Source organism: Emydura macquarii, unplaced genomic scaffold (assembly GCF_026122565.2).
Source record: "Emydura macquarii macquarii isolate MOO-44397 ecotype Brisbane River unplaced genomic scaffold, CSIRO-AGI_Emac_v2 contig_2924, whole genome shotgun sequence".
Taxonomy (NCBI): Eukaryota; Metazoa; Chordata; order Testudines; family Chelidae; genus Emydura; species Emydura macquarii.
This window is the reverse complement of record NW_027133061.1, coordinates 686,484-705,293: the sequence shown is the minus strand read 5'-3', so window position 1 is coordinate 705,293 and position 18,810 is coordinate 686,484. Positions and strand designations below refer to the sequence as shown.

At 56.0% G+C, this 18,810-nt stretch overlaps 1 long non-coding RNA gene across 1 annotated transcript; it reads right to left on the bottom strand.

Annotated features, from left to right (window-relative positions):
- Nucleotides 1-8,782: 8,782 nt before the first annotated feature.
- LOC137167414 (uncharacterized) lies at nucleotides 8,783-18,147 on the bottom strand. Its single transcript, XR_010924108.1, has 3 exons — nucleotides 18,055-18,147; nucleotides 10,491-10,676; nucleotides 8,783-8,985 (listed from the first exon to the last, which is right to left on the bottom strand). It is a non-coding gene; the product is annotated as an uncharacterized lncRNA (long non-coding RNA).
- Nucleotides 18,148-18,810: the final 663 nt, after the last annotated feature.

Below are 18,810 nucleotides of genomic sequence, written 5' to 3'. Positions count from 1 at the left end.
TTAGGTTTCACCTGCTTCGTTTCTCTGACGTCCAATCAGGTCTGCAGGCATCCGTAGTCATTTGCACCTCACTCAATGTGAGGCCAGATCTCAGGGACTGAAGGCAGCATAAAGTACCCTGCGCCTGTCTCATCGGTTTGGACTGTGAGCTCTTTGGGGCAGGGACTGTCTCTGACTATATGTATGTACAGCACCCAGCACATTGGGAGACCCTAGGTGCTACCGTAATGCACATAAGAGGAGCATCTCCATCATAAACATCCTGCACCTTGTACTCCACACTGGTGCAGCTGTCAGGACTTACACCCCAGGGATAAATCTGGCAGTCTGAGGTTGCCATTTCTGCAGAGCGCTTAGGAATCCAGCCTTCACTTAGGAAAGATTTGAAAGGAGGGAGCCGGAGCCTGTGATTTAGGAAGATGGACTAAAGCATGTAAATCTTCCCGGCTTCCCAGCCTAGTCAACAACAGCGAGGTGACAAGGTGCAGCAGAGAGATGAAGTGTCTGAAAGCCGGGCAGGAGGGAGGCGATTTAGTTAGCATGCAGGAGGAGGCAGAGAGAAGGGAAATGTCTTAGCGCTGTTAATTCTGGAGTGGATTAACAGGAGTGTCGTGTAAGACCCGCTAATTGTGCTGCTCTGCTCAGCGCTGGCAAGGTCTCTGCTGGAGGACTGGGGCTGGTTCTGGGCACCAAGAAAGATGTGAACAAACTGGAGAGCCTCCAGAGGCGGGCAACAAAACTTGAGCGGTTTAGCAAGCGGGCCCTGTGAGGACAGGGTGAAAGGCCTGGTCGTTTTTCATCTAGAGTCGAGAAGGCTGGGGAGGGACAGGATCCACCTTCACATGCCTGAACGGTTGTTAGGAAGAGGCCGGTGACCAGTTGTTCTCCGTGACAAGAAGGGATCGGCACCGTTTGTGACGAGAGAAGTTGAGGTTGGAGATTAGGAAAATCTTTCCCACGCGAAGGCTAGTTAAGCGGGGGACCAGGTAACCGGGGGTGGTGGAATTCCTATCGCTGGAGGTTTTTAAGAACAAATTAGGCAAATACCTGGCAGATGTGGCCTGCGGTTCTTTGCTCCTGCCTCACTTTTGGGGGGGCTGGACTAGATGACCTCTTGCGGGCCCTTCCAGCCCTCCGTGTCTATGATTAGGCCGTGGGAAAAGGCGCTGCACCGGCCCTCAGGAGACATGGGTTCTGTTACCCCTTCTGCCACTGATCTGCTGTGTGATCGGGGGCTCCCCCAGAAAGAATCACCCCTTGGTCCAATTCCTGTCACTGCTGGGGAACCGTGGGCACGTCACTGCCCCTTACTGTGCCTCAGTTTCCCCATCTGTAAAATGGATTTCTCTGCAGTTTCACGGCTTGGGGGATGTAAAACCAGCCTGGAGAGAACTTTACAAGCAAAGGGAACGGCCCTGCTCCTGGAGGGGCTGCTTTGAATGGGAGTTCAGGGGTCGTTTCTGGTTCTGAGCCATATGCTCTGAAATTACATTCAGCTCTAGCAGGGAGCTACTACGTTGCACCATTTGCCCCTCGTTAGCACGAGCATGGCTGTAACCAGAGCTCCAATTCTCCTCCTTGGTGAGTGCCAGACCCAGTGAGCCGGGCACATGGATCCGGGGGGGTGCTACTGCCTGGTCTATGAAAACGTAGCTGGTTCCTTTTGCCCAGGTAGAATCCAGCTCCTTCTCCCCATTGTGTTGACTCTGGCCAGGGCCAAAACTGGCTCTTTCCCAGGTCTCAGGCCCGGCACCTTTACCTCTCTCAAGCGCACGTACCAGGTAGGGCCAACGCCGCGTGGGTTCTGCTCTGCGGGAGGCCGGACCGGCCGGGAGCAGGCTGACCCGCCAGCCACAGTATTGCTTCATCCTGGCGGGTGGCAGAAAGCAGCAGAAAACAAGGAGTTTAAAGCCCCACACACCGTCTAGCTGAGCTCTACGTCCGTCCCCCAGGCTAGCCCTGAGCTTACATCTGCCCCCCTCCCAGCGGGTTGCCCACCTTAGAGCCAGGTGTCTTTGTTCTCTCGGTTCACAGGCCTCAGGGCCCGGCTACTCAACACCCCCCCCCTTCCCAGTTCGGTGAGCGCAACGGGAGGCCAAGACAGCCCCACACGTCTCCCACTGTCCCATAGCGCCCCGCTAGGGTTTGCTGTAGCCTGTCTTGTCTACAGCCGCTGCGGCTCCGTCCCCTTTGTTTCCCAACAGCTTTGTGGCTTGAATCCCAGAGAGGCCACCCCTCGCCGGTATGTGGCGCCATCACAGAGCAGCCCGGCGTCTCTCACAGTCGGGTTTGAGTCAGCCGCACCATCATTATCATCTGCAGCTAATTACATCAGCAGCTCCCTGCGTGGGCTCGCAGAGGGCATGACAAATATGAGTCAGTGATGGCTACACACAGGCCCGCCCAGTCAGCACCATTAGCTTCGTTTCACAGCTGGGGAAACTGAGGCACAGCGTGCCACGATGTGCCCGAAAGCAGCGCAGTAAATCAATGGCCAAGGAGGGCCCAGACCCAACCAAGGCATCCCGACACCCAGGCCCCCGCCCCGGTCTAACCATTCGTCACACTCCTTCAACACAGGAAATAGGTGACGGCCACAGACCGAAATCCCAGTGATGGGTGCTGGGCTGGCCCCGCTGCCCGTGTCGCGGGTGGGGTGCGTTGCAGCAGCCAGCGCCTGCCCGCCACCAGAAGCCAGCAGTGCCTCAGCAAAGCCACCGTGCCTGGCACCACGGCTGGGCCTTCGGGGGGGGCCCCCCCCCCCGTTTCACTGGGTGGCTGGGGATTGAGCAGGGAGCTGGGGGAGCCTTTGGTTGGGGGCGGGGGGCAATGTGCTGTGCCATCAACCACAAAGGTTACAAGCCCCCAACCCAGCCTGAGCCAGGGTCAGGCTGTCGCGCCAGGAAACGCTCTGGCTGGCAGCAGCATTTGGCACCCACGCAGGCCCTTTGCGGGGGGGGGGGGAGCCCTGGGCCAACGTGTGCACCCCCAACACACACAGCCATGCATCCGCACCCTGGTTTTGGGGAACACACACACACACACACACACACACACACACACACATTGTTTTGTACAGGTGCAGTCAGGCACCCCCCCCCCTCCAGCCGCCACCAATATGTGCATTTTGCAGCCCCGCACCATGGGGCAGTGACATCGCATTGGAAGAGACGTCAGCAAGTCCTGGTGCGGACATTAACAACGCTGGGCGCTAGCACGATTTTGTCCTAACGCGCCTGTGCAGCGGAGTAGCAGGGGGAGCTGTGGGATGGGGTCATGGGCATGGTGGGGGAGAGGGAAGGCAGTGGTTGGGGGACGGACGACTAGTGGGGCAGGGTGCTGAGGGGCCGGACAGAGGGGCGCTGGTGGGCCGGGAGCCCCAGGGGCTGGACAGCTGGCGGCGGGCTGTGGATTGGGATTGCGGGGCACTGGGGCCCAGGCTGGACTGGCAGGGCTAGAACTGAGGGGCATCAGTGGGGGGGGCGGGGGGGGGGGGGCCAGGGGAGCCAGGACTGGAAGAGCAGCTGTGGGTCAAACAGGCTGCAGGTTCACTCCCCTAGGCAGCGCTGGGCGGGCAGCCAGGGACCGTGATTGACACCCAAACATGCGGAGTGGGGGACACGGGCTCCCTCCTGTCAGCCTGGAGAACAATGCTGGCAAGGTGCCAGGCCGGGGCCGGGAGGGAGTGAAAGACCCGTTTGGGCATCACCCCCACCCGGCTGGGGGGGGGCAGAACAGGGTCGGGGGTGGGGGAGAACCGGGGGGACAGGACTCCTGGGGGACTGGTGTCTGATGCTTACAGTAGGGGCCTCAGAGCCAGAATTCCTGGGTTCCTGGCCCCATTCTGGGAGAGGAGTCAGGGGCCAAGTTATGAGAGCTGGGCGTGGAACCCAGGAATCCTGGCTCCCGGCCGCACCTGCTCTGCGCCCTGCCCTGCGCCGTCTTGCTGTGGCCCGGCCGAGGCTGTGCTCCCGGCGCTGGGGCCGGGGTGGGGGCCGGCTCCGCATGCTGCTGCTCGAACCCGGTTCACTGTCTCTCAGCCAGCAGGTCCGGTGAACGAGCAGCCGGTTCCCGGCCGCCCAGGGGCACCCTTCCTCGCCGGCCCAGCCCCCTGCTGCACCCTGGCTGTGGCAACTGAGGCCAGGGCTGGCCGAGCACCGCCCAATGGGGTGTTCCCCCCCCCCCCATTCACAATTGGGGGGGGGGGGGGCTGGGGAGAGGGTGCTGGGGGGGGGGGCTATCTGTGCCAATCATGTCTCTTTTGGAAGGGGGGTTGACAAGGCCAAATTCTCTGCAAGACACAAGGGATTATGGATCCAAGTGACCATGGGGGCAAGAGCTGGATTCAGGCTGTAAGAGGGCACTGGGGGGGGGGGGGGGGGGGGGGGTGGGGGGGGTGTGTGTGTGAGACCTCTCACCCCTGGGGGCTGTCACCGAAGGGAATGCCATGCATGTCATGAATCTGGCGTTCTCATCTGGGGGAGGGAACCCGGCTGGCTCCAGAAGGCTGGGAACGGGTGATGCAGCCGTGTAATAAGTCTGACGTTCTCAGCAAAGGGGCCGGGCAGCAGAACCGGTGCCGGGAGCAGCCCTCAGCGATGGCGCCGCCTCGCTCTGAGATCTGAAACCCACAGGGTTCAGCGCCCAAATCCCGCTCCGGGTCCCACCGGTCCCCTCCACCGCCCTCCCCCCTCAGAGCTGGACACCCCTGGAATTTTGCTGCATTCACAATCTAGGAATTCAGGGAAGGCGGGAGACCAGGACCTGGGGCGGGGAGGGGGGTGTCTACTGTGAAAGCCCCACTTGGCTTTTCACCCTCTAGTTCCACCCCATGCCGCACCTGTTACCTTTGGTCAGAAAGGGGAAGCCATGTACAAAATGAGTTTGGTAGGTCTCAGCCCGGAGCCTCACAGACACCCTTGGGCCGCGGATGCTTAGCTTATACCCCCTGAGCGCTGGCGACACAGAGCCATCACCTGTCCTGGGTCTCCTCTTCATTCATCCTCGGGGACCATCATTCACTGGGGTCCATGCACACATTCAGAATCCCCCCCCCCCCCCCCCATAAAGCTCACATGAGCAGCTCATTAAAAACCAAGCAACCCCCCACCCCTCCCCCATTTCCTCCCCAGGGAGAAACTCCCAGTTTTACGTGTGGGCGAATCTCCCCCCTTGCTGCTCTGATCTCTGACAGAGCTCGGTTTAAACCCTGAAACGTGAGATTCAACATCCCCTCTAAAACTGTGCCACCAGTAATTATAATGCTGGCTATTCTTGTGAATTGTCCAGTTCCTTTTTACAATCTCGTTACGTTCTTTGCCTCGACAGCTTCCAGTGGCAGTGAGTTCCACAGGCCACTCACACAATGGGTGAAGAAGTCTTTCCTTCATTCAGTGTTGACCTCTTTCTGCCAGGGAACGTCCCCTCGCTAACGTAGCTGGGTTCGAATTGCATGAGCCGTTGGGTGGGTAGGTTTCCCTGGCCAGGATTCGGCTTGCTTGTTAGATGCGTTCTCTCCGCCTTCGGTGCTGCTCCAGGCTGCCCGGCAAGCGGCTGGGTTGGGATTCTCTCCCTGCCCCGAGCGTGCCGAGGGAAAAAGAAATGTCTGAAAAGGTCTCGGGCCCTTGGAAGGGTCATGGGTCGCTCGCGGGCCCCTTCCAGGAATGCTGCGCCCATTCATGGGCAGACGGCGTGACTGGCAGGACAAAGGGAGAGGGGCCGAGAGCCGGAGGCAGCCGAGAGGCCCCCGCTAATGGGAACTCGGCGGCGCTGAGCTCCTGGGTCCTGCTCTCTCGCTCTCCAGCTGAACTACTGACCCCACGTCCCGTCCGTGACCCTGCCAGCTGCAGGCTCCTCCGGGCAGGGGCCTTGGGCTCCGAAAGCCTTCATGACAGCCTTCGTCAGGGAGGCACCTTGAGTCACGGCAGCACGGCCCGGCCCCGGGGCTAGGATTACAGGGTGTCGCAACCGCGTGGCTTGGGACGCCACCTGCGCAATGGGCCTGCAGCCGCACCAAACCTCTCACACCGCCCCCGGCCCGCGCCCTGCGCTCCCCCGTCATGCAATCAGCTGTCTGGGCCCAGGATCCCCGGGGGGGAGGGCAAGGGCGTGCCTCCCGCCCCCCCACAAGAGCACGGGGAAGGGAAGAGCCTGAAGGGAGTTAGCAATAACCAGACAGCAGGGAGAAGAGGCAGCCCCCCACCACCACCACCACTGGAGCCAAGTGCAGTGACAGCACCTGAAGCCTGTCTACACAAGCGCTCCTGACTGTGCAGACGGGACCCTGGGGTTGGACACTTCCCCTGGAGAACAAGGCTGGGCATTTTGCCGAAGGGAGTGAGGCACCCAGTGCCCATTGACTCGGGTGTCCCACTCCCCTAGGTCCAGCCCTTCCCCCAGCTGGCGTGGCAGAGTCTCCAGGGGTCAGCCTAGCAGACACGGGGATGGGGGGAAGGGGAGCTCGCCCCTGAGACTCCCCCAAAGAGGCCCTCAGCACACTCAGGATCTAGTGACCAGGGAACAAGCCTCCCCTCCGCCCCCCTGCAGACCCCCTGACACCTTCTACGCGCCTCCTGTCAAGCCCCCACCTCCGGGCTTGTCAGCCCAACCCTATAATTAGTTGGGGGAGGAACAGAAAGCGCTGGCTGTGCGATTTGGCAGCTGTCCTGGCTCTCCTGGGTGTCTCACTCAGCGAGAATCTTGGCCTGGAATCAGAGCCGCCCCGACGCGCGGCACAGAGGGGTCACCAGCCAGACGGGACTGGAGCTGGGTCACGCTTTGGGCTCAGAGCCATAGGACGGAAAGTGAGTGAAAAGGCTGAGTTGGGGGGTCAAAGCCCTGAGCTGGGCGACAGGAGACCTGAGTCAATGTCCCAACTCTGCCACTGATGCCATGCGTGACCTTGGGTGAGTTCTGTCCCCTTTCAAACTTCCCGCTGTGACGTGGGGACCATGATCCCGTGCAGACTTCTAGTCCAGATTACCCAGAACCGGTGGACTGGGTACCCAACCTAACCCGGTGCTTGACCCCAGTCTCTAGGGCCCAGATCCTAACAAGTATTTAGGCACCTAACTCCTGTTGAAGTCAATAGAAGTTAGGCACCTCAAAACTTTTGAAGACCCGAGTCTAAAACTCCAACGCTAACCACCCCAGACTCTGGGTACGTTCAGACCTTAGGTGGACACCCCATTTCTACAGTACACAGAGGGGGAGATAGATACCCACCCGTATGGTAGGCTGGAGAGTTGGCGTTGCAGCCAGGGGGAATTTCTAGAAAAGGCTAGCCTAATGCATCCAAAGTTTTGACCCCAAAAAGGGAGAGACGCCATGAAGTCCACTAAGCTGGGGATTTCATTATTGCCATTAATTTTACATGGAAGATGTTGAGATACTACAGTAGTGGGTGACTGGGTACATCCATCCTAGCTAGACAGATACCCCACAGGAGGGGAGGGTGGATAAATTAATGTAGATTCAAGGGATAGAGAGCAGAGCAAAGCTTGCTAAGGTTGGTTTTTTGTTCCCATGAAAACAGCGAAGTTTTCATTCCCATCAAAAACGTTCCTTCAAAAGCATTCGGGTTTCTGGGGCGAAACCAAAGCGCCAGACGTGTTTGGATTTTGGCTCATCAAAAAGTGAAAGGTGTCTTCCAAAACCAGAAAACTTTCAGGCTGGGGCAGAAATTGGTCTGTTCTCAGTCTTCTTTGCCAGAATCAAAACAAGGTATTTTCAGATCTCGATGAAAACCCAAGAACTTCTGCCACAAGCAGACATTTCCCGCGGAAATCGCCATCCTGATGAAAAAAGCCATTTTTTTCATTGAAAAAATGTTTTGAAGGAAAAATTTCCACCAGCTCCAGTAGAGAGAAAGCGAGGATACTATGGAGAGAGAGAAAAACAGACAGACAATTTATCCCTCCTACCATCTTGCTTCCATTTTTCTCTAGCTCCCCGGAAGGATAGACTAGCATTTTCAATTTGCCAGCTCCCACGTGCCATTTAGGTATCGTTGAAAGGGACGGCTGCTGCGCGGAGAAGCGTCGCCTTTTCTAAATGGAGCAAATGCCACAAATGCTTCTCTCCACAGGCTGTAAGGTCAAGAGCCATGAGACACTTTCCCCATTTAACCACCTGGCGAGCCGGCCCCGGGGGATACTGCTGAATCAGACATGCAACTGGCGGGTATTTCTAGAAGGCTGGGACGGGGGCGTCTGACACCGGAGGTGGCACCGGGCATGCGGCTCAGCAGGTGGGAAGGAAGGCCGAGTCAGCCCTTTGGAAGAGGCTGTGCAATTGGAACCGGCCTGCAGGCTCCACAGAGCAACTGTCGTGCGGAGGGTGGGGGCGACGATTCTCCACACCGTCGCCCCAGAGACGCAGCCTGTGCTTGACTTGACACCCGGCTCTGAGCCCCTGGTTCACGAAAGGCCTGGGACAGAAGGGACTGGGCGTCAGAACCTTTCCCACCACAGGGGTCAGTTCAAATCCAGCTCCGCCCGGGTGCGACCGGAGCACGGTGCGATCTTCCGTGACCACAATGAAATGAGCGTGGCGGGTCTCAGCCCGGCTGCAGCAGGAGCCCGAAAGCAAGCACAGGTGCCAACCAGCCCCCCTTGCTGGCGTGGCTGAAGGGCTGAACTTGTTTCTCACCAGGCTGTTTTGCAACACCAGGCCCAGTAGTTCCCAGATCCACTGTTGCACCACTCGCTCCTGGCACCACTTTGCCTGCCACTCCTAGCTGGTGTTACCTGCTCTTGGTTGCTCCATTTGAGGTCAAGGCACAAGCAGACAAACGAGTCCGTCAGCAAACAGCTAAGGAGTAAACCTGGGTAGAAGCCACCATGGCACGAAGATGCTAGGAACCCGGATCCGTTCTGTTCCTGGGTCTGGTCTGCCCCGCATCTAACGGCTACGGAACCGGGAGCCCTTCGCCTTCAGTTGGACCAGCTGGGGAAACAGCTAGAGACCAGTTTACAGCTCCTAGGGCTAAAATAAATAGCAGTCCCATTTCTGCAGGAAGATCCCAGCCAGGATCACACACATTTGATGCTTGTTAACCTGTCCTAAACGAAACCCATGCACATACACACACAATGTCCAGGAGGTCCTGGGATGGAGGGAGATCCAAGATCCAACCTGTGTCGCCCCGCACCTCGCACAGTCATCTAGCCGGTGCAAAGGAACTCTGATCTGGCGGCATTTCCCACACGCCATGCACCGAGACACATGGCTGCATGAGAACCAGGCCCTGTAAAACCAGATCCAAACCCAAATCCTGATCCTGGAGATGGGTGGGCTTGGGTCACCCTGTCAAACAAATGGGGATGTTGAGTCAGGTCCTTTCAGGTGGTGTGTACCGATGTGGATCTATCAGCTTCAGTGGAGGGACATGGGGTGTCACCCGCTGTGACTCTGCTCATGTTGTCTCCCAGCTCTCACACCCCCCTCGCACACTTGTGGGTGCTAGGAGCTGTCACAGACCATCAGCTGATCTGACTTGCTGCCAGTCTGTTTTTCTTGTAGCTAGCACCACAGCCCAGCAAAGCAGGGAAATGGGGGTTTGAATCTGATCTCAGTCACCGTGAGGTCAAGAGGGAATAACTCCATTGTAGACAATGGAGCCAGGCCAGGGCAAAAGGCAGCGTAAGTGAGAGCAGAATTGGGCCCAGCAGTGTCTAGATGTCCACAGCTGCCCTAGCAGACACTGCATATGTGTGTGCATGATTCCTTTGTGTTTGCAGGGTGGGTGGGTGTCACACCTGCGGGTGGGATGGCTTGTGTGTGGTGCATAGTTATTGGGGGGTGCGCTGTGTGTGTGGTGTACCTGTGTGTGCGCTGGGATGTGCCTGGCTGCATGGCGTGACCCCCACTGTGCATTTGATTGCATGTGCGACCTCGAGCGTGGGGGTTGGTTTGTTGTTTTGGAGGCAGGGGATGGGACAGCAGGCGTGTGCGATGTGCAACATGCCTGCGTGTGGTGCTTGTGTTTCCCGGTGTGTTTTGGTGCATGAGTCTGGATGTGTATGTTGCAGCTGTGTATCCATTTACTTCTTGTGTGTGTATATACACACATGTGCGTCTTTATTTTGGTGCAGTGTGTCTGCCCAGTCTTATTGCCTAAAGGTGTGTTTGCGTGTCTTTCTCTGTGTGGCATGTATTGTGTCTGGGCGCTCCGTGTGTGTTGTGTATATTCTGCCCGTGCTCTGTCATGCCCATGAGCTGTGCATGCGTGGGTGTCAGACTGGGGAGATGCATACACAGTTTTTTGCAACCCTGGGCTTGCTCTGGATACAGATCACCCACCAACAACCAACTCATTCCTCTCACGGGTTGGAAATTCCCCTGGTCCTGCCATGCGTGAACGTTCCCAGGGGGAGCGCACAAGCCATGAGGGTCGGGGGGACCCTTTGCAGACCAAGTTCTCTCAGTTCCCCTCCGTCCCCTTCCACCCACAGCCCGGCTCGAGTAACGTTAGCATTTCATTAACTCACCTTGTCGAGCCCACCTGGAGGACGTGAGCGACTCGCGCCGGTTTCCACGCCCAGGCAGTTTCCCACACTGCCAAAGTGGGAAGGGCTGGGAGTCAGGATTCCTGGGATCTGTTCCTGGCGCTGCCGCTGACTTGCCGGGTGATCTTGGGCAAATTGTAGCATCACCCTGTTCCTCAGTTTCCCCATCTGTAAAATTAGGTTAATACCCAGATATGCCATGGACTCGGGGGGGGCTGCAAGGCTAAGTGGCGCAGTGACTTAGCTACCCAGGAGTAAACGGAGGTGTAACCCATTTTTCCATCAGCTACTCAGCAGGGGCCGTCTCTCGGGCACCGGGGGTGTCTTTAGCAACAGCAGCCAGTTCTTAAGTCAACGTTATCGGACAGATAGCGCCCACCAGGGAATCCCTCTCTTTAGGCAGGCTCAGCTGATGGGTGAACAACTCATTAAAGAGGAGTGGGTTGCGATTTGGGGGTGGATGTTTACAGAGCAATTCCCCCACCCCTCGGCAGTGCCATTCCAGACAGGGCTTATTTCAAGCCTATTTGCTCTTCCAGTGGGGGAATGGGCAGTGCTTTTCCCAGGTTAATGAGCTGGGGATCATTTACCTTCACAGATGGGAGGGATTCAGAGCCCTGTGGTGTGAGCTAGTTCCCGGGCGGGTGGGCGGAGAGAGATGCTCTGAACTGGATCACTTCCAGCAGGGCCAGGGATGGGGACCAGCGGAGTATTAGCACTGAAAGCAATGCCATGTGGGTCCGAAAGGACCGAGTCACCCCTAAAAAGGTGTCTATCCCTCCGCATGCATCAGGGCCTCATTCTTAGTAAGACAACTTTAAAGGGATCAGAAGTGGCCCCCCAAGAGTCCCCCTTTGGCTGGTGTGAAGCTGGTGGTGATCTGTTCTCCCAGCCCCTGGCATCAGGGGGTGGATCAGGGGCACAGTCAGTGTGTTGCACAGGAGTCACTCACTCAGCGAGGAAATGCAGCCACCTCTGGGGTTGGAACACAGCAGTTATTTAACAGCCACACCCCACCACTGCACGAAGGTCACTCCCCCAGCACTGAATGCAACCACCTCTGGAGTGGAGTGCGGTAGGCAGCAGCTGAAACTGGAGTGGGAATTTAGCAGCTACCACCTTGGTGGATTACCTATTGAAATATGTGTAGGCTGGCTGTTACCATACTAACACTGTCATCCTTTCCCATCACCATGTGATAAGTGACCACACCACCAGCTACCGTTCACTGGTTGTTACAATTGTTTATGATCACAGGACTAGCAAAGAAATTATTCCAGACGTGATTCTCATTTACACCAAGGCTTCAGACAGCACTGAAATACGGCCACCTCTGGGGTGGAACGTGACAGTGTTTAACAGCCATACTCCTAGCACACTGGCACCCCTGCATCAGACGGGCTCACCCATGTGGCCCCGAGGCTAAGCTCAAGGGAGTGAGTCCTTGCTCTGCTACAGGTTTCCTGCATGACCTTGGGCGAGTCACTTTGCCTTTCTGTGCCTCTGCTCCCCATCTGTACAATGGGAAGGATACATTTTCCCTTCTCCCCTTGTCTAGTCACCATGGAAGCAGTGAGGCAGGAATTGTCCCTCAGCATTACTCCACGATCTCCCCTCTGCAATGGTGGCGGGGGGGCCCTAGAAGAAGCCAGGGAAGGCGCTGGAGGAAACCAGCCTGCAGCGCAGGAGTAAGAGAGAGAAAGGCTGCAAACGGCAAACTCCTGCAGAGAACAGACTCGTGGGAGAGCTCCCGTCCAAACTGCCTGATGGCAGCTCCAGATTAGAGCCCCAATCCCCCCCTCCCGCCACATGGGATGCAGCCATCAATCAATTTCAGAGAGAAAGTTAATTAAAACACGGGAGGGCAGGGGGGCGACACATCAGCCCGGGAGGCCGGGCACTCATTAACCATCACACAAAGCGATGATGGACCAGGCTGGGGGGGGAGACGGGGGGAGGGGTCCTCTGACACAGGCGCCTGGGAGAAAAGGAGGCTGTTGAAAAAGGTTCCCATCTGGGCAGGAGGCAGCCGGGAGACAACTGGGGCCGGGCTTTGTCTCGGAGGGATGAAAGGGTTGTGGAGGGGCCTGTGCCCCTTTCTCCCTCCCTCTCTTGTGGCCGGGAGAGCAAAACCGTCTCCCCCCAGGTTGCTGTGGGTCTAAGGTCACTGGGGGAGATTAAATTCAGATTAAACCAAAAGGCCCAGTTCACCCAGTGTCAAAAACCCTTTGTCACCGTAAAGGGAGGCGCTCCTCGACCCTTCTGACAAGAGCCGGGCCAGGAGGGCCGGGGAGGGGGCACTGGGAAGCTTTTCTGCCGCTTAGAGTCACAACGTCAGGCGGGAAGGGATCTCACGGGGTCATCAACTCCAGCCCCCTGCACGGAGGCCGGGCCATGTAAACCTAGACCATCCCTGGCAGGTGTTTACCCAGCCTGCTTTTAAAATCCTCCGGTGCTGGGGATTCCACAGCCTCCCTTGGAAACCTGTTCCAGAGCTGAACTCCTCTTCGAGTTAGGGTATGTCTACACCAGCACGTTTGACTTTTGTCAGCCAGGGGTGTGAAAACACACACATCCAACCGACATAAATTTCACCGACAGAAGCACCGGTGTGCACAGCGCTAGGCTGAGTTATGCCAGCCGGAGAACTCTTTCCCATCAGCATAGAGCGGCTACATGGGAGACCTTACAGCTGTGCGGTCTCTAGTGTAGACGTAGCCTGAGAGAGACAACGTGGTGGAGGTCCTATTTATTGAACCGACTTCAGCTGGTGAGAGAGATCAGCTTCCGAGCTACTCCAAGCTCTGTCTTCAGGGCTGGGAAGGTTACACAGCTCTAGTGAGAAAGATTTTCCTACCGTCTAATTGAAACTGCCCTGGTTCAAATTAAGTTAATCAATTCTCTACGCCCGCTAAAGGTAAGACAAGAAGCAGTCACTGTTTTCTTTGTAACCACCCTTAATATATTTGAATGTAGATCTCTTAGCGCCGGGCCTTAACTGCAAGACCATCGATCCCAGCTGCTTTTGATACCCTTGGTCTAGTCTATCCTCAACAGCCGCAGTCGGTGTGAAAAAGACAGACGGACTTTCAAAAAGTTCCAGCTCCCTGCAGGAAAGCCAGAGGCGGGCTCCAGTCGCCCCGCGCAGAGCGCTGCATCAGCGAAATGCACACTGACAACCTTTCCTCTCTGAGAAGTCTTGCAAATGATTCAACTCCCAGTCGGTATTAACACAATAAACAACCCAGGAGGAGGAATTCTCTTTTGTTTAACAAACAGCAGTGACTGCAGTGCCAACGCTGCGGGCAAAATTACAGCGCAGGGTTCAGCTACGCACCAGTGTTAACAGAGCAACCCGACTGGGGCAGGAGTTGGTGGCGCTTTTCTGCGTTGCATGGGCCCTGAAATTGGGGCTTGGAAATACGTATGTCTCAGAGGCCTGGCAGCCCTCAGAAAAGCACACAGCCGCTAATTGATGCCCCATGCACATGCACCATGAGCCTGATTTTCCCCAAACCACTGGAGAAACAGCAGGAGTTTCTCCAGCAACTTCAGTGGGCTTTGGACCAGACCCTGCCTCCTCAGAGTAAAACCCTTGAGCTGCTGGAGTTAGCACGAAGGTCACCAGAGTGGCACCTGATTAACGCCTGCGTAAGTCAGAGCAGAATCAAGCCCTGTGGTTTCGGATTAACTCTACCCCTGGAGCAGAAACAGCCTCACTCCGCGCCTCCGAGGGGCTCAGTGGCACACAGCAGCACAAATACATTTTAAAGACGTCCCTTGGAACAGAAACCCAGAGACCCAAACCTGCTGCTGTCCAGACCCAGCACCATATTGTCTGTTACCCAGAAGCCCTTGGGGCCCCTGCCCAGGGCATTCTCTGTTACCCAGAAGCACCGGTGCTGGAACTGGGGGGGTCGGGGCCTAACCACTTTTTAACAAAAGAAACGTAAGCGCAGAATTCACGTCCCCCGCAGATACCTCCCGCACGCAGAATAATCGATCGGCAGGGAGGCACTGCGATTACACCTTTCACGCACCAGAGGGCGTGAAAATAAAGGGCAGCTGGCTCAGTGCCGGAGCAGCCAAGCAGGGAGAGGGAGGGGGCACTTTGGCCTGAGCCCCCTCCACTTCTACAAAGGTTCTGTCGCCCTTGCAGAGAAGCCCCCAGAACCTCAGCTCTGAATTCTGTCTCTCTATTGAATGAAAGCCCCCCAGGCCATTAAGCCAAGATGTCTCTGGGGCTGAGACGGAGGAAGAGCGAGGTCTCTTTTCACAAGAAGTACTTTAAGGAAGAGAAAGCTTAGAGGAGAGTGAAGGGGTCTCATTAAAACAGCTTTTAAGACTTTTGAGAATGTTTTTAAGTTTCTTTCAAAACAAAACCTTGGTAAACATTGGCCACTTTGGTTTTTTAAAAATGGAGGGCGGTGTGGGGACTCCTGTTTGCTTCCAGCTGTCCAGTTCGTTAGCCTTCAAATGGCATAGCAAGAACAATTCACACAGCAAGCCACGCCCCACTCCAGTAACCCCGTGACACACTCCTGGAGTCGCCAGACGCTGGAGTTCACTTGACTGGCCGGCGTCTGAGCCCACTTACAGCGGCGTCACGCTGAAATCGGTGGAGTCTCTGCGTGGTCAATAAGATGCGAATCAGACCCTACGTTTAACATATACCAAGTTCCCCCGAGGGTAACGCATGTGAACTTTTCATGAGCATTTCAGGAACAGCTATTGTAATTGTTAGCTTCTCCGGTGCGTTTCTTCTGAAGGTCTCAAAATTCTTGACCTGTACATTAATTACACCCCCACCAGATATTATTATACCCCTCATATCACTAACCACAGGCACAAGGAGGTGAGGGAACATGCCTAGGACAACAAAGAGAAGGAAACAGAAACCAGCAGTCTCCCCCCACCCTCCCACCAACCACTAGACCGTACTCCATGTCCAGAGCTGGTAATAGATCACATCCATCCTCCTGACTCCTCTGTCCCCCGGGTCTAACAAATTGATCATGCTCCCCACGCAGACCTGGAGGAGAAAAAAACCCAAAACAAAAACCAGCAGTCCCCACTGCTCTAATTACGAGACAACGCTCCCCTCCCAGACTTGGGAATAGAACCCAGGTGTTCTGGCTCCCAGTCGTCCCACTCTAACCACATTCCCTCCTCATGTCATGACGATGGCATTCAGGAAATCATCTTGGCTTTATTTTCAGGGAAAGTGCATCTGTCACACACCCTGGGAGTCAGGAGAACCTCCCTGATGTAATCTTTAAAGGGCTGGTTCTTTGTTCTCCTCCAGTTTCTCCAGCATAATCCTGCTTTGATCTAACTAAACATGCCTCCTTGCAAAGACAACATGAAGAATGATGCAATTATGCATCACCATTCCCTCCTCAGCTCTCAGCGAAATGCATCTTATTGAGACAGAATCACCAAGCCAGAGAACACAGAGCCCGCACCTCTCCCTTTCCCCCGACATAAACATACAAAGGTCTTTGCTAGAAACAGGCCTGAAATCACATTTCTATCAAGAAAGCGTCCCTAACTCGTGGAGGAAGAAGGTGACTGGATCCATGGTTTTGGTTCTATTGGCCTTAGAGACAGAGAACCCCCAGGGCAGAGCTGTGATAAATATGTGTTTGGGGGGCGAGGGGGGGTCACCAGATGGTGCTGTTGCACATAGTCTTACAAGTTCTTTTTCTTAACGTGTGAGCAAGTTTTCAGTCTTGGAAGAAATGCTGCATTGGTGTTAATTCTCTGTTGCTGTTTCTTTTAGGGGCAGCTCTTCCACGTATCAATGAAGTTTGCTCTCTGCCTTCATTGCTCTAATTAGAGTCAATTTTGGGGTGCATAGTTGTTTCCTGGGTACTGGGGCGAGATGTCTGAACGAAGGGATTGCCCGAGGGCCGTTTGCGACCACTCTCTTCCAGAGCTAGAGTATAAAGTCTGAACAAACAAGTTTCACTAAGAAGATCCCCAGATCCTGCCTCACTAAGTTCTCCTCCAACAAGAAACTGAGCTGCCAGGCTGCCCTCCCCATAGATCCACTGTTACTTGGCAGAGGGACAACAGCACAAGGGGAATTCTTGAGTAGCCAGGCCACTGGTCCGGTTTTGAGCCAGGCAGTCCTGTTTTTCTGTGGTTTGTCCCCTGTCCGATATCATGCCCAGAGGATACCACTTTGAAGAGCACGCTGCTTCATCCCCACCGACAGGACCTTGCCCTGCTCGATGTGTGCCAGGCATGAGGCACTCTTAAACTGGCATCCTCATGCAGTGTGACCTCGCACACACCGGGCATGATTTCCTGGGTCTGGCAGAGACCCGGGCTCTCCGCTCTGAGGATGCTATTAGAGTCAGCCCGCAGTGCAGCAAAGCGGCTTCAGAAAGGCGTTAGCCGACTCTTTGGGGGCACTGAGCCCCTAGTTTGCTGGGAATTAAATCTCCCTGGATCCCCTTCCCCAGGAAGGAAAAGCAGAATGCAACCCCCAAGGGAGCAAAGAAAGCCCCCCCCTTCAGAGGGCAGGTGGAGGTGGGAGGGGAGGACGCACAGGTCGGCAACCAGCCTCTGGGGAAGGGAAGTGATTCCCTCCCACCCATGACAAATGGCTTCATTATTTCAATGGCAGCTTCTGAATGGGGGAGTGCAAATGCGGAGCGGGCCCCGCAAGAGCAAAGGGCAGAGCCAGGACAAAGCGGCAGCAGCAGGGGAGAGGCTGGCCTGTCAGGAAGATGCATTGGGAGCTGCATCCCAGCGGGCTGAAAGGCGACACTCCCCACGCTGCCCCGGAGGGAGGAGGTCACGCTCTTGTTTCACTCAATTGGGCCTAAAACCCACAAGCCTGAAGAGCTGGAAGCCATCCCCCCCTCCTCCACCCACCCCAGGGTGGGCTGCCAATTTTGCCTGGACCTATTCCCGGAGGTTTCATCACAGGACATAATCCTTCATTCATGATTCATCGTTAACGCTCGGAGACTCCACTCCAGGATAATCCTGGGGGCTTGGCAACCGTGGGGAGAGCAGCTGCCATTGTGACACCGACCAGCCAGATTTTCACCAGGACCCCTCCCGCCCCAGCTGCTGAGCATTGGCCACTTGCACTGGCCTCTAAAGGGAGCAGAGCCCTGTGGAAGACACAGCGCCGGGAGCTTTCTAGCACAGAGCCAGGGATGGGGGGTGGGTCTGTGCAGCTGGCGTGCCGGCTGGGCCATGGCGCCGGTGCGTGGGGATGTGACAGTACTTGGAAAAAAATCCCCTTTCAACTGAAACCGCTGCTCTGCCATACCTCGGATGCAACTCTGGTGCTGTCTCCAAATTCTCGCAGGCTGGTTTATTTGCTAATATATGCCTTGTGCTCTGGGCACACAGACAAAGTTTACCACTGGAATTCACAGCCAGACAGAGGATCAGTGCCCAAAAACCAAAATTTTCCCTAAATTTAGAATTCCTCCCTCCCCCAACACACACACACACACACACACACACACACACACACACACACACACACACACACACTCCAATCCATAGAATTTGCCATTACTTAGCTCTTCAGCTCAAAATACTGAGGCTTATGGGTCAGATTTGAAGGACCGGGGCTCAAAACCCAAGACAGCAGGCATTACATTCCCCTTCATTGTCGATGCCACCGGAGTGAGCTCTAGCCCCTAAGTGTTCTCTTTTATACCCTGTAGAGGGCTCCCATCATGCCCTGCTCTTAAAGGGGTACTCACACCGGCCAAATTCTGCCTCCTTTTCCCTCTGGGTAGTAGCCACTGATACAAGGAGGAAGGACAGAATAGTGTACACTGATCCAACAGGCAGATGGGCAGAAGAAAGGCCTGGATCCTCACTGGGTGTAAATTGGCCTTGTTCCGTCCATGTCAACACTGATTTGCAGCCACTGAGGATCTGGCCCCCTGCCAGCCAATGGGACAAAGACCAGCACCATGTCAGGGAGCCTGACCTGCTCGCACGTCAGGGCTGGCACCGGTCCGCTGCCTCCTTCGGCTGTGGCGTGGAGAGGCGATTCTCGACGCGTGATCTCCAGCAGGGGGAACACTGTCAGTGGGGTCCAGTTTGGGGCTGGTTCCCATTGCCATCGCGGGAGCGGCACACCCAAAACAAACAGGACCAGAAGCAGCAAACGGCCCGATTCAGGAGGCCAAGCTGAGTCGAGGCAGCTAATAAAGAGGAACGACCAGGGAGGATGGAACCAGAGTCTCCTTGGCAGCCCCGCTTGGCCTGGGTGGGGGGAGCAGGAATCTAAATTGTCTCTGGCTGACAAGGCAGCATTTGT